Raw genomic sequence first — 20411 nt, 5'->3', positions numbered from 1 at the left:
ATACCCAGTGTAAATTGATTTTCCACGATCTTTTGCGCTAGTTTAAAAAACATTGCGTTGGAAGCTCGGCCCGCCCACAAACTGGCCACGCCCCCAGATCGAATTAATCACCATGGCAAGTTTCTGCTAAATTGCGCCCATTTGCGGGCCTTCGAGGAGGCTCTTAAAATTAAGCGTTTCTTTTGGACACAAAGGCACTAAACGGCACCTTTTAAAAGTGTTCAAGTTTTTTTTTAGTTTAATAAGAAACTGACTACTGTGCTCCAATGAAACTAGTAAATGGTTCTGTATCGCTTTTTAAAGTCATTTTCATTATTTAAGAACAGGTTACTCCCAGGTGGTGGACTAGACACTCGGATTAAAAATGCTTATTTTTGGTGCTAAACCCATTTTCAGCTGTATTAATAAAACTGCACCAGGTTCTCACTCTTAAATAAAGCAAGGAATATTTTTTTATGCAAAATTATTTTTTTTAAATTACATTCTAAAGTGCTGCCCGATTGCGCTGGTTCATGGAAGATTTTACATTCGCCAATATGCAAATGAATTTAAGTGGAAACTTGAACAAAAAATAATGGGCCGTAAATTCCGATGCCTACGGGTGGGTACGCGCTGTGTACCCACCCGTAGGGACCTCGCAAGTGCCGGTCTCAGGCATGCGAAGCGCATACGCTGAAAACCGGTATTTCCGATCTGTCAAGATCCTCCGGCTGCCCTGGCGAAGGGACTCTGCGGGCGGAGAATTCCGCTTTCTGCAGAACCTCCGCCCACAGAAAACCCTTAGAAATCTTATGCCCCTGCTTTTACCAGCATAAGAGTTGAAAAAAAGGTTTTAAAAAAAGTTTTTTCAATCATTTATAATTTTAAAATACTTTTTAAAAAAGGTAAGTTTATTTTTAGCGCTGTAAAAAACTTTAATTATTTTTTTCAAAAAATTTAATTTTTGTTTAAAATATTTAATTTATTGTAATTTCAACTCATTTTAAAAATGTGATTTTTTTTTTTTTTTACATTTATTTAAAGTTTTACTATGTTTTTGGGGTGATCTCCATTCATATATTTGACAGGTCTTCTTGTCAAGGGAATGAAGGGAGATTCCCTTCTTTGATTGGCTCCCCAAGGCCCACGTGATCCCAGGGACGCTTGCGAACCACATGTGCCCCTGCATACTTGGAGTTTGGAGAGGCCCAGGAGCGGAAATGTCCGGACCTCGGGAGCCCTCGGGTAAGTGTGTAGATTTTTTACAGATCGGAGGCCTCCGCACGCAGGAAGCCTCTGATCGGAAAATAAGGGCCAATCACTTCTGAAAACAAGCGCAGTTTTGGGTGCAATTTTCTCCCAGATCGCCGACTGCGCCAAAGTGGAAACTCGTGGTCCACATTTATAAATATCACTTTTATAAGGGCGGGATGAAATTGGAATCTAAAGCAATTTGGAATCTTAATCAGCCTAGTTCTGGTGGGTGGGATTCTTTGAAATGTGTATAGTATAAAACGGCTTGTGATAGATCACCACTGTAATGTTAATGGGGTGTTTGTCTATACAGTTAAACTGGTAAAGGAGCACAACTAAACAAAGGAATGAAAACTAAAACCATATATTATCATAAATTTCAGTGAAAATTAATATCCGGCTTCACAAAGTTCAGAATTTTCAAATCAGTAGTCTCGGAGCAGAAAATGTAAATGCATGTCCGTATACTCAAGTGTTTTCAGATAGATGAATTTGCTTGTTAATTAAAGCTGAGGTAAAGCACGATAGTGGGGGGTGAATTTACATTTTTTTAAATTCATTTCAATTCCACAAAAGTACCATGTTTCTGCACATATAACCCGCAGGTTTACCGTGTGCAATATTAGTGTGGAAATGATTAATACATTCTGTACGACATTCCTGTTTGATATTTCAACAGCCATATTAACCCTAGTCCGGTGTCCTTATGCTAATATTGCACGTTCATTTCTGGTTTAGAATTTTAAAAATTCAGAGTTTTTTCAGAACTTTAACGTAACGTTTAGCCAATGAAAATCAAACAATGACATCGTGCATGGTATATATTATTTTAAATTAAACTAGTGGATCTCCTGTGCCATTGCTCATGCCGTGAGGGTAATTTTGACTTTGTGCAATAAGTGTAAAAGACACGATAGCGGCCCGTCCTCCCATTTCACGCATCTCCCGATTGTCATTTCCATTGAAGTGCGTACATAGATTGTACTCAGGACAGATTTCCAGAACAATAGGGCCCACGTTTAGCATGGTTACCGCCCATTACGTAAAATGGGCGCACGATAACCAATCTAGCAGTGGCCTCAACGCATCTGATCTTCTCGCGCTGTCAGCCCCTGTTAAATTGGTTGGGGACCATTTTTTCAGCGCCCCCGGTAGCCGCCTGAAATGACCGCGAGCCTGATTACAACAATTAAACGAGGCTGCTGCACTCATTTCTGACAAGGACTTCTAAATTCATTGGCCTAGAAATTCAGTAAGGCCCCGCCAGCTCGCTTGCGCCCAAAAGTTAGCGCTGCGCGCGGAGCCAGTTGCAACCGTCAGAAATTCAGTTTTTGCGCCCCAAGTCGGAACCGGGCGCTATTCCAGGGTGTGCCCGCCCCCGCTTGGGGCACTGAAACTGAATTTCAGCGCTGTGGGTGCTGCTGCGCCACCCGCTGCGGAGCGGCAGGCTGCGGTACTGCAGGCCTCCTCCTTCTCTTAAGGGGGAGGTGCCTGCAACGGAGAGATCGCCGCTTGATAGTGCCGGCAAATGAGCCCGGCACCACGGAGAAGTGCCGGGCTCGCGGAAAGCAGCCGGCAATGCCGCGGGGGGGGGTGGAGGAGGCCGGGGAAGGAGGTGCGGGCAGGCGGCCGCCGAAAAAGCGGCCGGCCGCACCTCCGCCTTAACTAGCGCCACTAAGGCTGCAGGACGGCCACGGTTGCAGAACGTTGTTTGCGGCCGCTGCGGAAGAGGCGGCCCGCAACTAAATATGGGGGTCGGGCCGGTATCGGGGCGGAACTGGGGCACTGCGCACACCGATGACGTCATCGGAGCCGGCGCAGCGCTACCGGCTACCGCCGCCATTACCGCTGCGCTGAATATCAGCGCAAACTCCTCTATTGGCGCAGAAGCCCTCTTTGGGCGGTAACTGGGCGCAAAGCTGGCGGGGCCTTACTGAATTTCTAGCCCTCAAGCTCCAATTGGCATTTCCAGCTCTTGAGCAGCCTAACCAGCGGTGCTTAAAGGGAATCCCGGAAGCCACTGGAAAAAAAGCCCACAAAAATGTGGAAAAGTTCTAGCATTTTTGTGGAGTCGGAATGAGCAGGTCTGCTGCTCCTGGCTCCACTAGACAACTATGGACCGCTGGCAGTCAGTCCTCACTCCCTCCCAATCACCTGCTGCCCCACCCCATCCCATCACCCCCCACCCCCATTCCCAAACTTACCTCTGAGCCTCAGCGCGGCACGAAATTGGTAAACGCCCAACAAATGAGCTGCATCGGAGTGCCTGATTGGCAGCCGCAGCTCACCTGATTTATTCTAAACAGGCCCAAGGACAAACTTGCTTTGATCCTTGAGCCGCTTTGTCCCGGCGTGCCATCACTGCACGCCGCCAGAATCACACCCGGTTTGGGGCACCAAGGAATTTACGCCCGAACATGCTTCAGGACTGACGAGGGAACAAGCCATACTGGACTTAGTGATGAGTAACTAACCAGAAATAGTAAACAATCTGACAGTAAGGGAACTTCTTGCAAATGGTGACCATAATATGATTCAATTTGATATTAGGCTTGAGATGGAGAGGGGAGAGTTTACTAGGTTTTAAAGCAAACTTCAAAGGGATGAGAAATGAATTGATCACAGTAAACTGGGCTCAACAGCCAATGGGTAAAACTACAGACAAACAGCGGAAGTATCCAAAGAGATATTTGATATGATACCAAACCAGTATGATACCCCTACAAGGCAAAGGCTCCACTTGTATAGTGGACCATGGCCAACAAATGAGGTAAGAGATAGTATCAAGCTAAAATATATTAAGAGAAAGATGGTGGTAAGTGGAATGTGGACCGATTAAGACGGATGTGTGGTGTATGTGCCTTTAAGAGCCCCTGTGCACTGTAATGCCGGTAATGGCCACTCGGGCTATATAAGCCTGTAGAGTGTCTTGTATCTGTTAGTTCACCTCCAGACTTTGTTCAGTAAACACTTGTGAAACCAACGCCTGCATTCGGTGTCTGCATTAACACATGGATACAACAGTGGTGACGAATTGGAAACGGACTTACCTGCAATTCGGCAGCACCTCAAGGAGATCGATTCCTCAGACGAAAGTCGAAGAAAAACAAGAAAGAAAAAAAAAAACTGTGGTTTCACCAGCTAGCCGAGCTGGTGGCAGGTACTGCAATAATCCTTCCTGGGCGGCGGGCTGGGGCTCCATCGGCTAGCTCCGCAGCGGGGCCGAGCAGCGAAGGCGGAGGCAAACGGAGACAGAGGGTGGAGCACTCGGGAGACGGCCGGCGCTGCAAAGCAGGTCGGCGTTTGGACCAAGCAGAGGGAGGGAAAAGTCCCAGAGAGTCCGGCGGGAACGAGTCTCCACCTATTAAAAATACCTATGTAAATAAAAACCGCAGAGAACAGCGTTGTCAGAAGCGGCAGCAGCGGGAAAGCGCGGGAGGCGCCATTTTTTTTCTGCGGGGAAGAAAGGAAAGCGCGGGAGGCGCCATTTTTTTTCAGGATGCCTAAGACTGGCAATATTACTGATTTCGATAGCGATATAGAGGATTGGACCATATATGTGGAAAGAGTGGAGGTATATTGCACAGCAAATGAAATAGAGGATGATAAAAAGGCATCAGTACTTCTAAATCTAATGGGCGCAAGGACATACGGGCTGTTACGAAACTTAATCACTCCAGCCAAACCGAAGGACAAGAATTTTAAGGAGATTGTTGATACCCTACAGGAACACTTAAACCCAACACCGCTGCTGATAGCGGAACGATTCAAATTCTTCAGGAGGAATCAGCACAAGAATGAAAGTAACGCTGATTACCTCACCGAATTAAGGAAGCTGTCAAAGCACTGCCAATTTGGGGCAGGACTGGCAGATTCTCTTCGAGACAAATTCATCTGCGGTCTCCTAAGTGAAAGAACACAGAAAAGGCTACTTTCTGAGAAAGATTTAACACTGGACAAGGCTTTCAGTGTGGCTGTATCATACAAAGCAGCTGCAAGAGGGGCTGCAGAGATACAGCAAAAGCCACAGGACTTCGGCACCCATGAAATGACACAGGGTTTCGAGAGATGTTATCGCTGCGGCAGATCCACCCATGACCAGAGGGACTGCTGGTTCAAGGACAAAGCATGCAGGCAATGCGGAAAGATGGGACACATTGCACGTGTATGCCGATCTGGAAACAAAAAGTCCACGGACAGGAAAAAAATCAATAAGGAAAAGTACAGAAAGGTACAAATGATAACGGACAGTAGCTCCGAAGACCAGAAGAGCGATAGCGACTCCGGAAACAAGAGACTAAGCTGTCTCAAATTACATAATGTAATTGCCAAAGAAGATTACCAGATCATTGGGGTTACCCTCACGATAGCAGGGTCCCCAGTTAAAATGGAGCTAGATACAGGATCGGCTCTGACCGTCATAAGTCGATGGGATTACGAGCGGCTATTTTCGCATATACCTTTGAAAGACACATCCATTATCTTGAAAACATATACGGGGCAGAAAGTATACCCCAAAGGGGAAATAAGGGTGCCTGTTGTATACAACGGCAAGGAAATACAGAAGTTGTATTTATACGTTCTGCAAGATGGTGGTCCACCGCTGTTGGGACGTGAATGGATCAGGAAGATACGCTTAGACTGGCAATCCATTCAGGCACTGACGGTGACCAGTAAGAAAAAAAATGAGGATGACGTCATACCTGAACGATTAAAAGACATCTTGGCCAATGCCAAGGAAGTGTTTCAACAGGAACTAGGAACCTTGAAAGGCGTCACTGCCTCAATAAAAGTGGAAGATGCGGCAATTCCCAAGTTTTTTAAGGCAAGGCCGGTGTCATACGCAATTCGTCCAGCAGTCGAGGCAGAGCTGGAGAATTTGGAAAAGGCAGGCGTATTATCCAAGATAGATTGGAGTGAGTGGGCAACACCCATCGTCCCGGTCATGAAGAAAACGTTGAATAATGATAAATCTGAAGAACAGAGAAAAATTTGCATCTGTGAGGACTTCAAGGTGACTGTAAACCCGGTCCTTCACACGGTACAGTATCCTCTTCCGAGGATAGAAGATATTTTCGCCTCACTATCCGGAGGGAAACGTTTCACCAAAATTGACTTGTCACAAGCATATCTACAGATGGAGGTTGAAGAGGCCTCTAAAAAGTATCTCACGATAAATACACACAAAGGCCTGTACCAGTACAATCGACTGGTTTTCGGAGTAGCATCAGCTCCAGCTATCTGGCAAAGAGCTATGGAGCAAGTCCTCCAAGGGATTCCGGGGACTCAGTGCTACCTAGACGACATCCTTGTAACAGGAGAAAACCACAAGGAGCACCTTGCCAATTTGGAGCAGGTGCTCACTAGGCTGAAAGAATGGGGCCTACGAGCAAATCGCACCAAGTGCGAATTTTTCCAGAAACAAATATCATATTGTGGCCACATAATTAACGAGGAAGGGTTGCATAAGTCACCTGAAAAAATTGAAGCAGTCATAAAAGCCCCAGCACCTGAAAATGTCTCACAATTAAGGTCGTTCCTTGGATTGATAAATTACTATCATAAATTTTTACCGAACATGTCAACTCTTCTGCACCCTCTTAATGAACTGCTACAAACGGGAGTAATTTGGAAATGCAGCGAAGACTGTAAACGTGCCTTCCATAAATGCAAAGGCTTGATCACGTCCAAGGAAGTTTTGGCTCATTACAACCCATCACTGCCAATCAGACTGGCGTGCGATGCATCCCCTTACGGCGTAGGAGCGGTATTATCGCATAGATTCCCTGATGGCTCGGAGCGGCCGATAGCTTTTGCGTCACGCTCATTGAACTCAGCTGAGCGTAACTATGCCCAGATCGACAGGGAAGCACTCAGCCTGGTATGGGGAGTGAAGAAATTCAACCATTACCTACATGGACAAAAATTTACCTTGTTGACTGACCATCAACCCCTCGTCTCCATATTCAACCCTAAAAAGGGTGTTCCCATTATGACAGTGCAAAGGCTACAGAGGTGGTCCCTTTTCCTAGGGGCACACCAATATGACATAGAATACAAAGGATCAAAACAGCATGGGAATGCTGACGGTTTATCGCGCCTACCGTTGCCAACGGTAGAAGAGGCACCTACAGTGGACCCAGTGGAGATGTTCCACTCAACCATAGTGGAATGTCTACCAGTAACAAATTCTGCCATTGAAAAGGAAACGAGAAATGACCCGACTCTCTCACGAGTCTACGATTTAATGGTGAAGGGATGGCTAGAAGAAGAGAACAGCTGTCAGTGTGCCGAGAAACCTTGATGTGTGGATCCAGAGTGGTGATTCCACCCAAACTCCAGGATAAAGTGCTAAAGGAGCTTCACGAGGGGCATCTGGGTGGAGTGAAAATGAAGAACCTAGCCAGAACATTTGTGTGGTGGCCAGGTATCGATGGAGACATCGAAGAAATGACCAAGAGCTGCCTAGGATGCCAGAAGGTCCAAAATGCCCCACCACAAGCCCCTCTACATCCATGGGAGTGGCCCTCATCTCCATGGCAAAGGGTACACATCGACTTTGCTGGTCCATTTATGGACTCAATGTTCTTAATCGCGGTTGATGCACACTCCAAGTGGCCGGAGGTAATAAAGATGTCCTCCACCACCACGGAAAAAACCATCACAGTATTAAGGACCATATTTGCCAGGAATGGGCTGCCTGAACAGATCTGTTCTGATAATGGACCGCAATTTGTGTCCAAAGAATTCAGGAAGTTCTTAAAAAACAATGGGGTTAAGCACTACACGTCCGCCCCATCCCATCCCGCCACCAATGGATTGGCTGAAAGGTTTGTCCAGACCTTCAAGAAGGCCATAAAGGCCATGGGTAATGAAGACATAAATCTACACCATAAGGTAGATAACTTCTTGTTTTCATACAGGAATGCAACACATGTGGTTATAAACCAAACTCCCGCCATAATGTTTTTCAATAGAAGCCTAAGATGCCGGCTGGATTTGATCAAGCCAAACATCAGAAGGGACGTAGAGAACCGGCAATTTCAAGGCATGAATGAAAGGCCAACTAGAACCTTCCAGATAGGTCAACAAGTTTTGGCCCGGGACTACCGTACCGAGAAATGGCAACCTGGAACTATTTGCACACGACTAGGACCGCTGATGTATACCGTGGACATTGGTGAAAGCATAAAAAGGCGCCATGCTGACCAGATCATAGAGTCATCCGAAAAGGGACAACCTACACCACAACTCTATACACCTAATGATGAAGCAGAGATACCCATAGTATCTACCTCCGATCTGGTGATACTGGAACCAGATGAACCCGACACTGGCATTCAAGCCGAATCGACCTTGCCAAAAGAACCTACTACACCACCAGAAACTACTACACCACCGAGGCGTTATCCGGACCGAGTCAGGAAGCCTCCAGAGAGACTGACTTATAATTGATTAACTGCAGCAAATGTGTAGATTATTGTTCTTGTAACATGTTAATTAATGATTACTTAAAATGTTAGGTACTGGTTGTCTAAAAGGGGAGGAATTGTGGTGTATGTGCCTTTAAGAGCCCCTGTGTACTGTAATGCCGGTAATGGCCACTCGGGCTATATAAGCCTGTATAGTGTCTTGTATCTGTTAGTTCACCTCCAGACTTTGTTCAGTAAACACCTGTGAAACCAACTCCTGCATTCCGTGTCTCCATTAACACATGGATACAACAGGATGCAGGTGAGACCAGTGTTCCCTTTAATTTTTATTTGGGTGTGCGGCCCATTCAAAATACCGCGTGTGCGCGTTTTCTCCTATTTAAAAGCCGGTGATTCAGCTGTGCGGTTGCTGCAGAGCGCTGCGCAGCCACGCGGCTTAACGGGAACATTGGGCGAGACTATAATGGACAATAAGGAGATGAGTACTTTGTGTTCGTTTTCACAGTAGAGGCAGAGGACAAAATACCAGCAGTACAAGGGAATCTAAAAATAAGTTATGGGGAGGAACTTAGTGGATTTAATGTCAGTAAAAAAAATGGTACTGGTGAAATTAATGGGATTTAAGATGGCTTCCACTCCAGAGTATTACAAAAAGAAAGGTTAGGGAATTGCAGCTGCATTAGTCATTATTTTCCAAAGTTCTCTTGATCCAGGAATCCAAAATTGGATTCCAAATTACAAATGTTATTCCTTTATTTAAGAAGGAAAGGAGGGAAAATCAGATAACTACTGACCCATAAGAACATAAGATCATAAGAAATAGGAGCAGGAGTGGGCCATTTGGCCCTTCGAGCCTGCTCCACCATTCAATAAGATCATGGCTGATCTTCTACCTCATCTCCACTTTCCTGCACTATCCCCATATCCCTTGATCCTTTAATATTCAAAATCTATCGATCTCTATCTTGAATATACTCAACGACTGAGCCACCACAGCCCTCTGGGGTAGAGAATTCCAAAGCTCCAACACTCTCTGAGTGAAGAAATTTCTCCTCATCTCAGTCCTAAATGGCCGACCCCTTATTCTGAGACTGTGACCCCTGGTTCTAGACTCCCCAGCCAGGGGAAACATCCTCCCTGCATCTACCCTGTCAAGTCCTGTAAAAATTTTGTGTTTCAATGAGATCACCTCTCATTCTTCTAAACTCTAGAGAATATAGGCCTAGTCTACTCAATCTCTCCTCATAGGACAAACCCCCCATTCCAGGAACCAGTCTGGTGAACTGACCCGTCAGCTTAACATCAGTTGTGGGGAAGTTACTGCAATCTATCATCAGGTTATGAGTGAATCAGCATTTGTACAAACATTATATTGTGGAGGAGCCAGAAGAGACTCAGTGTACTTTAGCATAATCCCCTTAATTGTATTATAGTGCAGCCGGGGACTGCACCTTTAAACTGATTGTTACCTTTACAGTGTGTGTTTGCCTTTCTCCTGCGTGGTGACGTCATGACGCCACTCACGTGACCGCCAGTGGCGCGAAGAACGTGGGGACGTCATGACGTCAGCTTAGAGAACTTTCCAGCAGTCTTCGACTACCTGGCATCTTGAACGAACGTGTTTTGATTTCCTCCTTGTAACATCCAGCAAACTTCGTTGTTATTAAATTCCAGTCTTTTAATCCATCGAGTTGAGCTGAATTATTTAGTTAGGAACCTCCGTTCCTACATTGGTGACCCCGATCTCGTCGAACAAACTTCGAAGAGAATTCAACATGAGCACAAATGCCGTCGCCCTCAAATTGCCTCAGTTCTGGGAGCAGCAACCAGAAACTTGGTTCCTACAGACGGAAGCACAGTTTCACCTGCGGGAGATCGTAGGATTCGACCCGTTATTTTTACGTGGTCTCCGCTCTTGACAGCGCCACGGCCTCGAGGGTCATCAGCCTACTGAGCAGTACACCAGACGAGGGCAAGTATGAGGCTCTCAAAGCTCGTTTACTGCAAATATTTGGCCTTAACAAATCAGAGCGCGCACGCAGGCTCATTGCCATGCCAGGCATTGGGGACTCAAAGCCTTTGGAATTAATGAGCCAAATGCTCACCCTACTTGGTTCGGAAGACCAATGTTTTTTATTCCGAGAACTTTTCCTCTGCCAGCTACCTGACGCTGTGCAGACAGCCTTGGCCAGCTCTGAGATCACCGACTGTGTTAAGCTCGCGGCAGAGGCAGACAAAATTTTTGCAGTCTCACGCCACGAGGCGCCCTTCTCCTGCGCGTGCGAAGCCCAGCCCTCCTCCAGCAGGCTGGTGCACGTACCACGCCCGTTTTGGCACCAAAGCTCGATGCTGCAAGCCTCCCTGCAGTTTCTCCCCCCAAAAAAATCCTTCAGCAAGCCATCGCCCTTCGAAAAGGACAACAAGCCCTGAAAAGCGCGTTCAATTTACCATGGCAGTCGGTTCAACGGGGAAATTACTTTATGTTACGGATTCCACAACGGGGAGGCGATTCCTCTGCGACACTGGGTCCCAGTGCAGCATTTTGCCAGCTTCCAGGCTGGATCTACAATCCGGCAGCCGCAGCCCTGCACTCGAGGCAGCCAATGGCGCGGCGATTCGCACTTTTGGGAAACGGACGGTTACCGTTACTTTCGGCGGTCAGCAGTTCCTCTGGCAATTTATCACTGCCGCAGTGTCACAGGCCATACTACGAGCCGACTTCTTTTGTGCAAATGGTTTTCTAGTCGACGTCAAAAACTGCCGCCTTATTCACACGTCCATTTACCACACGGTGCCCTGCCACCGCAGCACCGCCGTGTCCTGGTCGGTCACCTGTGCGGTACCAGTTCAAGACGGGTTTACACGCCTACTCAGCGATTTTCCAGAGCTCACCCGGCCTACCTTCTCGGCAGCAGTCACGAAACATGGTGTGGCACACCATATCACCACGAATGGATCACCGGTTTATGCCCGGGCGCGCAGGTTAGAACCCAGCAAACTCGCGGCGGCTAAAGCCGAATTCCAAACAATGGAGCGCCTCAGGATCATCCAACGCTCTGACAGTCCTTGGTCCTCTCCACTGCATATCGTCCCCAAACCAGGTGGAGGGTGGCGGCCTTGCGGTGACTACAGACGACTAAACGATGCCACGACTCCTGACAGGTATCCCATACCTCATATCCAGGATTTCTCAGCACATTTGGCTGGAAACTCAATATTTTCAAAGGTGGATCTCGTCCGCGGGTATCACCAGATTCCGGTGCACCCCCAAGATGTTCCCAAGACGGCGGTCATCACACCTTTTGGCCTTTTCGAATTTCTCAGAATGCCTTTCGGGTTAAAAAATGCAGCGCAGGCTTTCCAGCGGCTCATGGACTCTGTTTTACAGGATTTGCCTTTCCTTTTCGTATATCTGGACGATATACTCGTCGCTAGCAAGAACCCCAAGGAACACTTGTTACATCTATGCCAGCTCTTCACTCGGTTAAACCAACATGGCCTCATTGTCAACCCAGCCAAATGCCAATTCGGTCTCACCAGCATCGATTTCCTGGGGCACAGGATAACATCGGACGGTGCCGTTCCACTAGCCACCAAGGTCGAGGCTGTTACAGCTTTTCCACGTCCCCTCGCTGTTAAGTCCTTGCAGGAATTCCTGGGGATGGTTAATTTTTACCATCGTTTTGTCCCCAAGGCAGCGCAGTTGATGCAACCGCTGTATGAAGCACTGAAAGGGAAATCTGGCAAAGACCTCATCAACTGGACTCCCCAGATGGACCAGGCCTTCCTAGATACCAAAGCAGCACTGGCAGATGCAACCATGCTGACACACCCTATTCCAGGTGCAACCATCGCTCTCACGACGGATGCTTCGGACTACGCCATTGGAGCGGTGCAGGAGCAGTGGGTAGACGGGACTTGGCAGCCGCTGGCCTTTTTCAGCCGCCAACTACGCAAGAACGAACGCAAGTACAGCACGTTCGATAGGGTGTTGCTCGCCCTGTTTTTGGCTATTCGACATTTTCGCTTTCTGTTAGAAGGACGCCCGTTCACCGCGTTTGTGGACCACAAACCACTCACGTTTGCCATGGCCAAAACATCTGAACCTTGGTCAGCGCGGCAACAGCGCCACCTCACCTTCATTTCGGAATTCACCACCGACCTACGACACGTCTCGGGCAAGGACAATCTCGTGGCCGATTGCCTCTCCCGCGCTCCTGTCCTGGCAGTTAACCTGGGCATTGAATTCGCTGGCTTAGCGGAAGAGCAGTTGGCTAACCCCGAAGTTCAAGCGTACCGGACCACGCCTTCCAGTTGGCAAGTCGCTGACGTTCAGTTCCACTCAGCAGGAACCACCCTTTTGTGCGACACGTCCATGGGAGTGCCTCGTCCCATAGTGCCGGTCGAGTGGCGCAAGAAAGTCTTTTGGGCGATACACGGATTGTCGCACCCAGGGATGCGAGCTTTGCAACGCCTCATGTCCCGCAAGTTCGTGTGGAAGGGCATGCACTTAGATGTCCGAGATTGGACAAATAATTGTATTGATTGTCAAAAAGCGAAAGTCAACCGGCATGTTAAAGCCCCTTTGGCTGAGTTTCCAGTGCCAGAGCGACGGTTTGACCACGTGCACGTGGATCTAGTGGGTCCTCTCCCCGGTTCACGGGGTTTCACACATCTCCTCACAATAGTGGACCGCACCACCAGGTGGCCAGAGGCGATTCTGTTGGTCGCTACCACTACAACTGATATTGCCAGGGCATTCCTGTCGTCGTGGGTGGCTCGCTTCAGCGTCCCATCCGACATATCATCGGACCGAGGTCCACAATTCACTTCCGAATTATGGAACGCCGTTGCACACAGCTTAGGTACCAAGCTACACCGTACCACCGCCTACCGTCCGCAGGCGAATGGCCTGTGCGAAAGGTTCCATCGGTCGCTTAAGGCATCCCTTCATGCCAGCCTGCGCGGATCCAACTGGGTAGACAGATTGCCTTGGGTGATGCTGGGGCTAAGGACGGCTCCCAAGGAAGACACCTTCAGTCTTCATCAGCTGAGTTAGTTTACGGGCAAACCTTGAGGGTCCCTGGTGACTTCCTGCCTCCGCATACAGAACCGTGGTCTGCAACTCAGCAGCTTATCCAGCATCGCGAGGCGGCCAAGAACTTCCTGCCAATTCCGACCTCGCATCATGGCTTACAGAGGCCTCACGTTCCTGCGGACCTCATGTCCGCCGATTATGTCTTCATCAGGCACGACGCGCACAGAGACCCACTTAAACCACCATATGCCGGCCCATTTCGTGTCATATCTGCCGGTGAGAAATATTTCACCGTCTGAAGGCCGCTCACCTCGATCGCACTGAAGCAATAGTGCCTGCCCAGCCACCTCGCCGAGGACGACCGCCGTTGCACGCCGATTCATCATTACAACAGCCAGCCGTTGAACCACCTACAGATGCCTCACCGTCGTTTTCGCAGTCAGACATTGCGTTCGCCGCACCTGACACGCCGCAACAACCACAGCCAGGCTCCATGCTTTCTCCCGACGTTCCACTTCCGCCGCCTGAGAGTCGTCGATGCTCGGAGAGAACCATCAAGCCCCCTGTTCGTTTGACACTGGCCATTAACGGGGATTCTGGGGGGTTGCCTGTGGAGGAGCCACAAGAGACTCAGTGTACTTTAGTATAATCCCCTTAATTGTATTATAGTGCAGCCGGGGACTGCACCTTTAAACTAATTGTTACCTTTACAGTGTGTGTTTGCCTTTATCCTGCATGGTGATGTCATGACGCCGATCACGTGACCGCCAGTGGCGCGAAGAACATGGGGACGTCATGACGTCAGCTTAGAGAACTTTCCAGCAGTCTTCGACTACCTGGCATCTTGAACGAACGTGTTTTGATTTCCTCCTTGTAACATCCAGCAAACTTTGTTGTTATTAAATTCCAGTCTTTTAATCCATCGAGTTGAGCTGAATTATTTAGTTAGGAACCTCCGTTCCTACAATATGAACAAAGAGAGCCAGCATGGATTTGTGAAGGGAAGGTAATGTCTGACTTAAATCTAGTTGAATTTTTTGAGGAGGTCACTAGCATGGTGGATAGGGGAGTGTCTATGGATGTTGTCTATATGGACTTCCAGAAGGCATCTGATAAGATTTCACACAAGAGATTATTTGCAAAAATGAAAGTAACTTTGTGACCGGGATTACTAATTGGTTAGGAGATAGGTGACGGAGAGCATGGATAAAGGGAATGTGACAAGTGATGTTCCTCAGGGATCTGTACTGGGGCCTCAGCTTTTTATGGATTATGGAATAGAGAGGTATATATCCAAGTTAGCAGACGACACAAAGTTAGGAGGTACAGTAAGTTGTGTAGATGGGAGCAGGAAGTTACAAAGGGACATAGACAGACGAAGGGAGTGGGCAAAACTATGGCAGATGTACTTCAATCTGGGGAAGTGTGAGGTCATCTGCTTTGGATCCGAGAAAGACAAATTGGAATAGTTTCTTAACAGTGAGAGATTAGCACTGTAGAGTACAGGTACAGAATGCAATCAAAAAGGCTAATGAAATGTTGACCTTTATTTTAAGATATTTCCATTCACACCTCCTCTAGATCCATAATTTCTTTCTTTACCTGTCCCATCTCCTTTGGCCTTGCACCATCATCCCTTTTGTCATTTAATCTCTCCTGCCTTCCACCCTATCACAGAACCTCCCTGTTGTTCTTTCCTCCCCTCCTCCCTTTCCCTGCCCCTGCACTTTGCTTAAAACCTGTTACATCACTAACTTTTTCCAGTTCTGATGAAAGGCCATTGACCTGAAACGTTAACACTGTTTCTCTCTCCACAGACGCTGCCTGATCTGCTGAGTGTTTCCAGCATTTTCTGCTTTTATTTCAGAAAATTCCAGCAGCCGCAGTATTTTGCTTCTGTTTTTAATCTCAAGAGGGTTGGATTACAAAAGTGAGGATGCGCTGCTTCAGTTGCACAGAGCCTTGGTCAGACCCCATCTGGAGTACTGCATTCAATTTTAGACACCGAACGTCAGGAAGGATATACTGGCCTTGGAGGCGGGACAGCGCAGTATCACCAGAATCATACCAGGGCTTGAAGGGTTAAACTATGAGGAATGGCTGCATAATTTTGGCTTGCATTCCCTTATAGATTCATAGAAGATAGGAGCAGGAGTAGGCCATTCGGCCCCTCGAGCCTGCTCCGCCATTTAATGAGATCATGGCTGATCATCCAAATTCAGTACCCTGTCCCTGCTTTCTCCCCATATCCCTTGATCCCTTTAGCCTCAAGAAAGATATCTAACTCTTTCTTGAATATATTAAAATAATTGGCCTCAACTGCCTTCTGTGGTAGAGAATTCCACAGGTTCACCACTCTCTGGGTGAAGAAATTCCTCCTCATCTCAGTCCTAAATGTCCTACCCCTTATCCTTAGACTGTGACCCCTGGTTCTGGACTCCTCTGTGAAGGATTCGAAAATTTCATACATCTTCCACCCCCATCACCCCACCCCCCCGCCCCCCCCGAAGATTTATTTGCTTTTTTAAAAGAAACCCTGGTCAGACGGAGTTTTAAAATCCAGGGCACAACAAAATGGCTGCGGTCAGACCTCGTGGCCGAAAGCCTGTCAGTTTCAATTCGGGCCCTGGCAAGCTAACAGCTTGTGCATTTCAATGTCTGCAGCAAGGAGATCATGAAACCAGACAAGACTTTTGCATATGCATTAGGGACAAACCCAATTACAATCGGACCTACGCATAAAGGCCATCAAGGTGTTTGCTCAAACAATCAAAATAATCAGCGGGGCCGTCGAGACGGGGCTGGCCCCCATCAAAGAACCTGCTGGACAAAGGAGAGCAGTTGCAGAACCGGCAGGAACCGATTACCGGCCATCCAAGTCGATGGGCCAAGATCGATACCTTTTGTTTAATTCCAGCCCGCTCAAATCAGACAAAAGAATGAGCTGATTGAGCGTAGAGATAAGGGCTACCGAGGGGGGTATAACTAGCCTCTCAAGAAGCCATTCGCTCTCGCCTCACCTCCTGCGCCCTGCCTCGCCATCAACCAAGGAGAAGACCATCGAAGGAGAGCCCGTCCAGAGAGGTAGGATACCCTGTCAGAGACCTTTTAATTACTGGGGTATCTCTACCTGGACGGGACCACGTGACATCGGCAGGCAACAGGGCAAAGGGCTTTTCTTTCAACATCTCAGACCGGTAAGCATTATACTTCTGACCCATCGCAAGATAATCTAGCTAGGTGTAGAGGGTGGGAGTTAAGGGGATTGCTGAATTGTCATTTTAGCCATTTTCCCTCGATGCGCCGTTTCTCCTCCCCTGTTAAGTGTAAGTGTACTGCATTCATATCATCCTTTTGTATAGTATTGTTATCTTATTTTCTCTGTTAATAAATTTTGGTTTTCTTTGTACCAAACCACTGGTCTACTCGTTTGTCTATATCACTATCTGCCAATAAGTCCGGGGATCAGAATTAAGGGGTGAGCGATCTGAACCGTTCAGAGATAAGGCAGCCGGAGACATAACCGACTGGCCAAAGCAAGTAGCAAAAAACCCCTACACCTGCCACCAGGAACATCCTTCCTGCATCTAGTCTGTCTAGTCCTGTTAGAATTTTATAAGTTTCAATGAGATCCACTCTCACTCTTCTAAACTCCAGCGAATATAAGCCCAATTGACCCAATCTCTTCTCATACATCATTCCTGCCATCCCAGGTATCAGTCTGGTGAATCTTCACTGCACTCCTTCCATGGCAAGAACATCCTTCCTCAGATAAGGCGACCAAAACTGCACACAATACTCAAGGTGTGGTCTCACCAAGGCCCTGTACAACTGCAGCAAGACATAGAAACATAGAAACATAGAGATAGGAACAGGAGTAGGCCATTCGGCCCTTCGAGCCTGCTCCGCCATTCAATGAGATCATGGCTGATCTTCGTCTGAGATCATAGCTGATCTTACCAGTTCAGTACCCCGTCCCCGCCTTTTCTCCGTAACCCTTAATCCCCTTAGCCTTCAGAAATATATCCAATTCTCTCTTGAAAATATTTATTGAATTAGCCTTCACAGCCCTCTGTGGCAGGGAATTCCACAGGCTCACCACTCTTTGAGTGAAGAAATTCTTCCTCATCTCTGTTTTAAATGATTTGCCCGCTATTTTTAGACTGTGGCCCCTGGTTCTGTGCTCCCCGGCCATTGGAAACATTCTCTCTGAATTCAGCCTGTCCAGGCCTGCCATAATTTTATATGTTTCGATGAGATCCCCTCTCAATCTTCTAAACTCCAGTGAGTACAAGCCCAAACTATTTAATCTCTCTTCGTAGGTCATTCCCGCCATTCCAGGTATCAGCCTGGTGAATCGCCGTTGCACTCTTTCCATGGCAAGAACATCCTTCCGCAGATGGGGCGACCAAAACTGTACACAATACTCCAGATGCGGTCTCACCAGCACCTTGTACAGCTGTAGTAAGGTATCCCTATTCCTATACTCGAACCCCCTTGATATGAAGGCCAACATACCATTTGCCTTCTTAATCGCCTGTTGCACCTGCATGCTCTCCTTCAGTGACTGGTGCACAAGAACACCCAGGTCCCTCTGCACTTCCCCATCTCCCAATCTATTGCCATTTAGATAATAATCTACCCTCCTGTTTTTACCCCCAAAGTGGATAACCTCGCATTTATCCACATTATAGTGCATCTGCCACGTATCCGCCCATTCCCCCAACCTGTCCAAATCGCACTGTAGCCTCCTGACATCCTCATCAGAGCCCACCCCTCCTCCAAGTTTAGTGTCGTCAGCGAATTTGGAAATATTGCATCCAATTCCCTGATCCAGATCATTTATATATATTGTGAACAGCTGGGGTCCCAGGACAGATCCTTGCGGCACCCCGCTGGTCACTGCCTGCCACTCCGAAAACGAGCCGTTTATTCCAACTCTCTGTTTTCTATCCGCCAGCCAGTTCTCTATCCACGTTAATACTTTGCCCCCAATCCCATGAGCCTTAATTTTGCATGATAATCTTTTGTGTGGAACCTTATCGAAGGCTTTCTGGAAGTCAAGGTACACCACATCCACTGGCTCTCCCCCATCTATTTTACCAGTTACTTCCTCAAAAAATTCCAGCAGATTAGTCAAACACGATTTACCCTTTGTAAATCCATGTTGACTCTGTGCGATCCTTTCCCCATTTGTCAAGTGCTCCGCTATTTTATCCTTAATAATGGACTCTAGCATTTTGCCCACAACCGATGTAAGGCTTACTGGTCTATAATTCCCTGCTTTCTCTCTACCCCCCTTTTTAAATATTGGGGTAACATTAGCTACCCTCCAATCCACGGGTACTGTTCCCGAGTCAATGGAGTTCCGGAAGATGATCCTTAGAGCATCTGCTATCTCCAGGGCCACCTCCTTAAGTACCCTAGGATGTAGTTTATCAGGCCCCGGGGATTTGTCGGCCTTCAGTCCCCTCAACTTACCCAACATCATATCCCTAGAGATACTAATTTCTGTCAGCTCCTCCCTCTCATTAGTCCCTATGTTTGCCGATATTCCTGGGAGGTTATTTGTGTCCTCCTTTGTGAATACAGAACCAAAGTATGAGTTTAATTGGTCTGCCATTTCCTTATTCTCCATTATATATTCTCCCGAATCGGACTGCAAGGGACCGACTTGGGATTTTACCAGTCTTTTCCTCCTGATATACCGATAAAAGCTTTTGCAGTCTGTCTTTATGTTTGCTGCAAGTTTACTTTCGTATTCTATTTTCCCCTTCCTGATTAATCCCTTTGTCCTCTTTTGCTGTATCCTGTACTGCCCCCAATCCTCCGGTCTGGTGCTTTTTTTTGCCAGTTGATATGCCCTTTTTTTTGATTTTATGCTGTCCCTAATTTCCCTCGTTATCCACGGTTGAGTCACCTTTTTAGGTTTATTTTTATGCCAAACCGGTATAAACATGTTCTGGAATTCTTCCATTCTATCTTTGAATGCTTGCCATTGTCTATCCACTGTCAATCCCCCCAGAAACACCACCCAATCAATCTTACCCAATTCCCGTCTCATACCCTCGTAATTCCCTTTATTTAAGTTCTGGACCTTAGTCTCTGATTCAATTTCCTCACTCTCCATCTCGACTGAGAGCTCGATCATATTATGATCGCTCTGACCCAAGGGGCCTCGTACAAGAAGATTGCTGATAAGTCCCTTCTCATTGCACAATACCCAGTCTAAAATGGCCTGATCTCGAGTCGGCTCCTCGACATATTGGTCCAGATAACCGTCCCGAAAACATTCCAGGAATTCCTCCTCCTCAGAATTTTTACTAATTTGGGTAGTCCAATCAATATGTAAATTAAAGTCACCCATGATGACAGCTGTGCTCTTATCGCACGCTTCTCTAATTTCCCTTTTTATGCCTTCCCTCACCTCCATATTACTATTTGGAGGCCTATATATCACACCCACTAACGTTTTCCTCCCCTTGCTATTTCTCATTTCTACCCATACAGATTCCGTTTCATCCGAGTTAATATCCTTCCTTTCCATTGCATTAATCCCCTCCTTTACCAGCAATGCTACCCCACCTCCCCTACCTTTTTGCCGATCCTTCCTAAATATTGTATATCCCTGGATGTTAAGTTCCCAGCCTTGCCCACCCTGCAGCCACGTTTCTGTAATCCCAATCAAATCATACTTGTTTACCTCT

This window comes from Somniosus microcephalus, chromosome 1 (genome assembly GCF_052327205.1).
Source record: "Somniosus microcephalus isolate GS21.2 chromosome 1, FLI_Smic_1.0, whole genome shotgun sequence".
Classification (NCBI taxonomy): Eukaryota; Metazoa; Chordata; class Chondrichthyes; order Squaliformes; family Somniosidae; genus Somniosus; species Somniosus microcephalus.
This window is presented reverse-complemented; position numbering follows the sequence as displayed.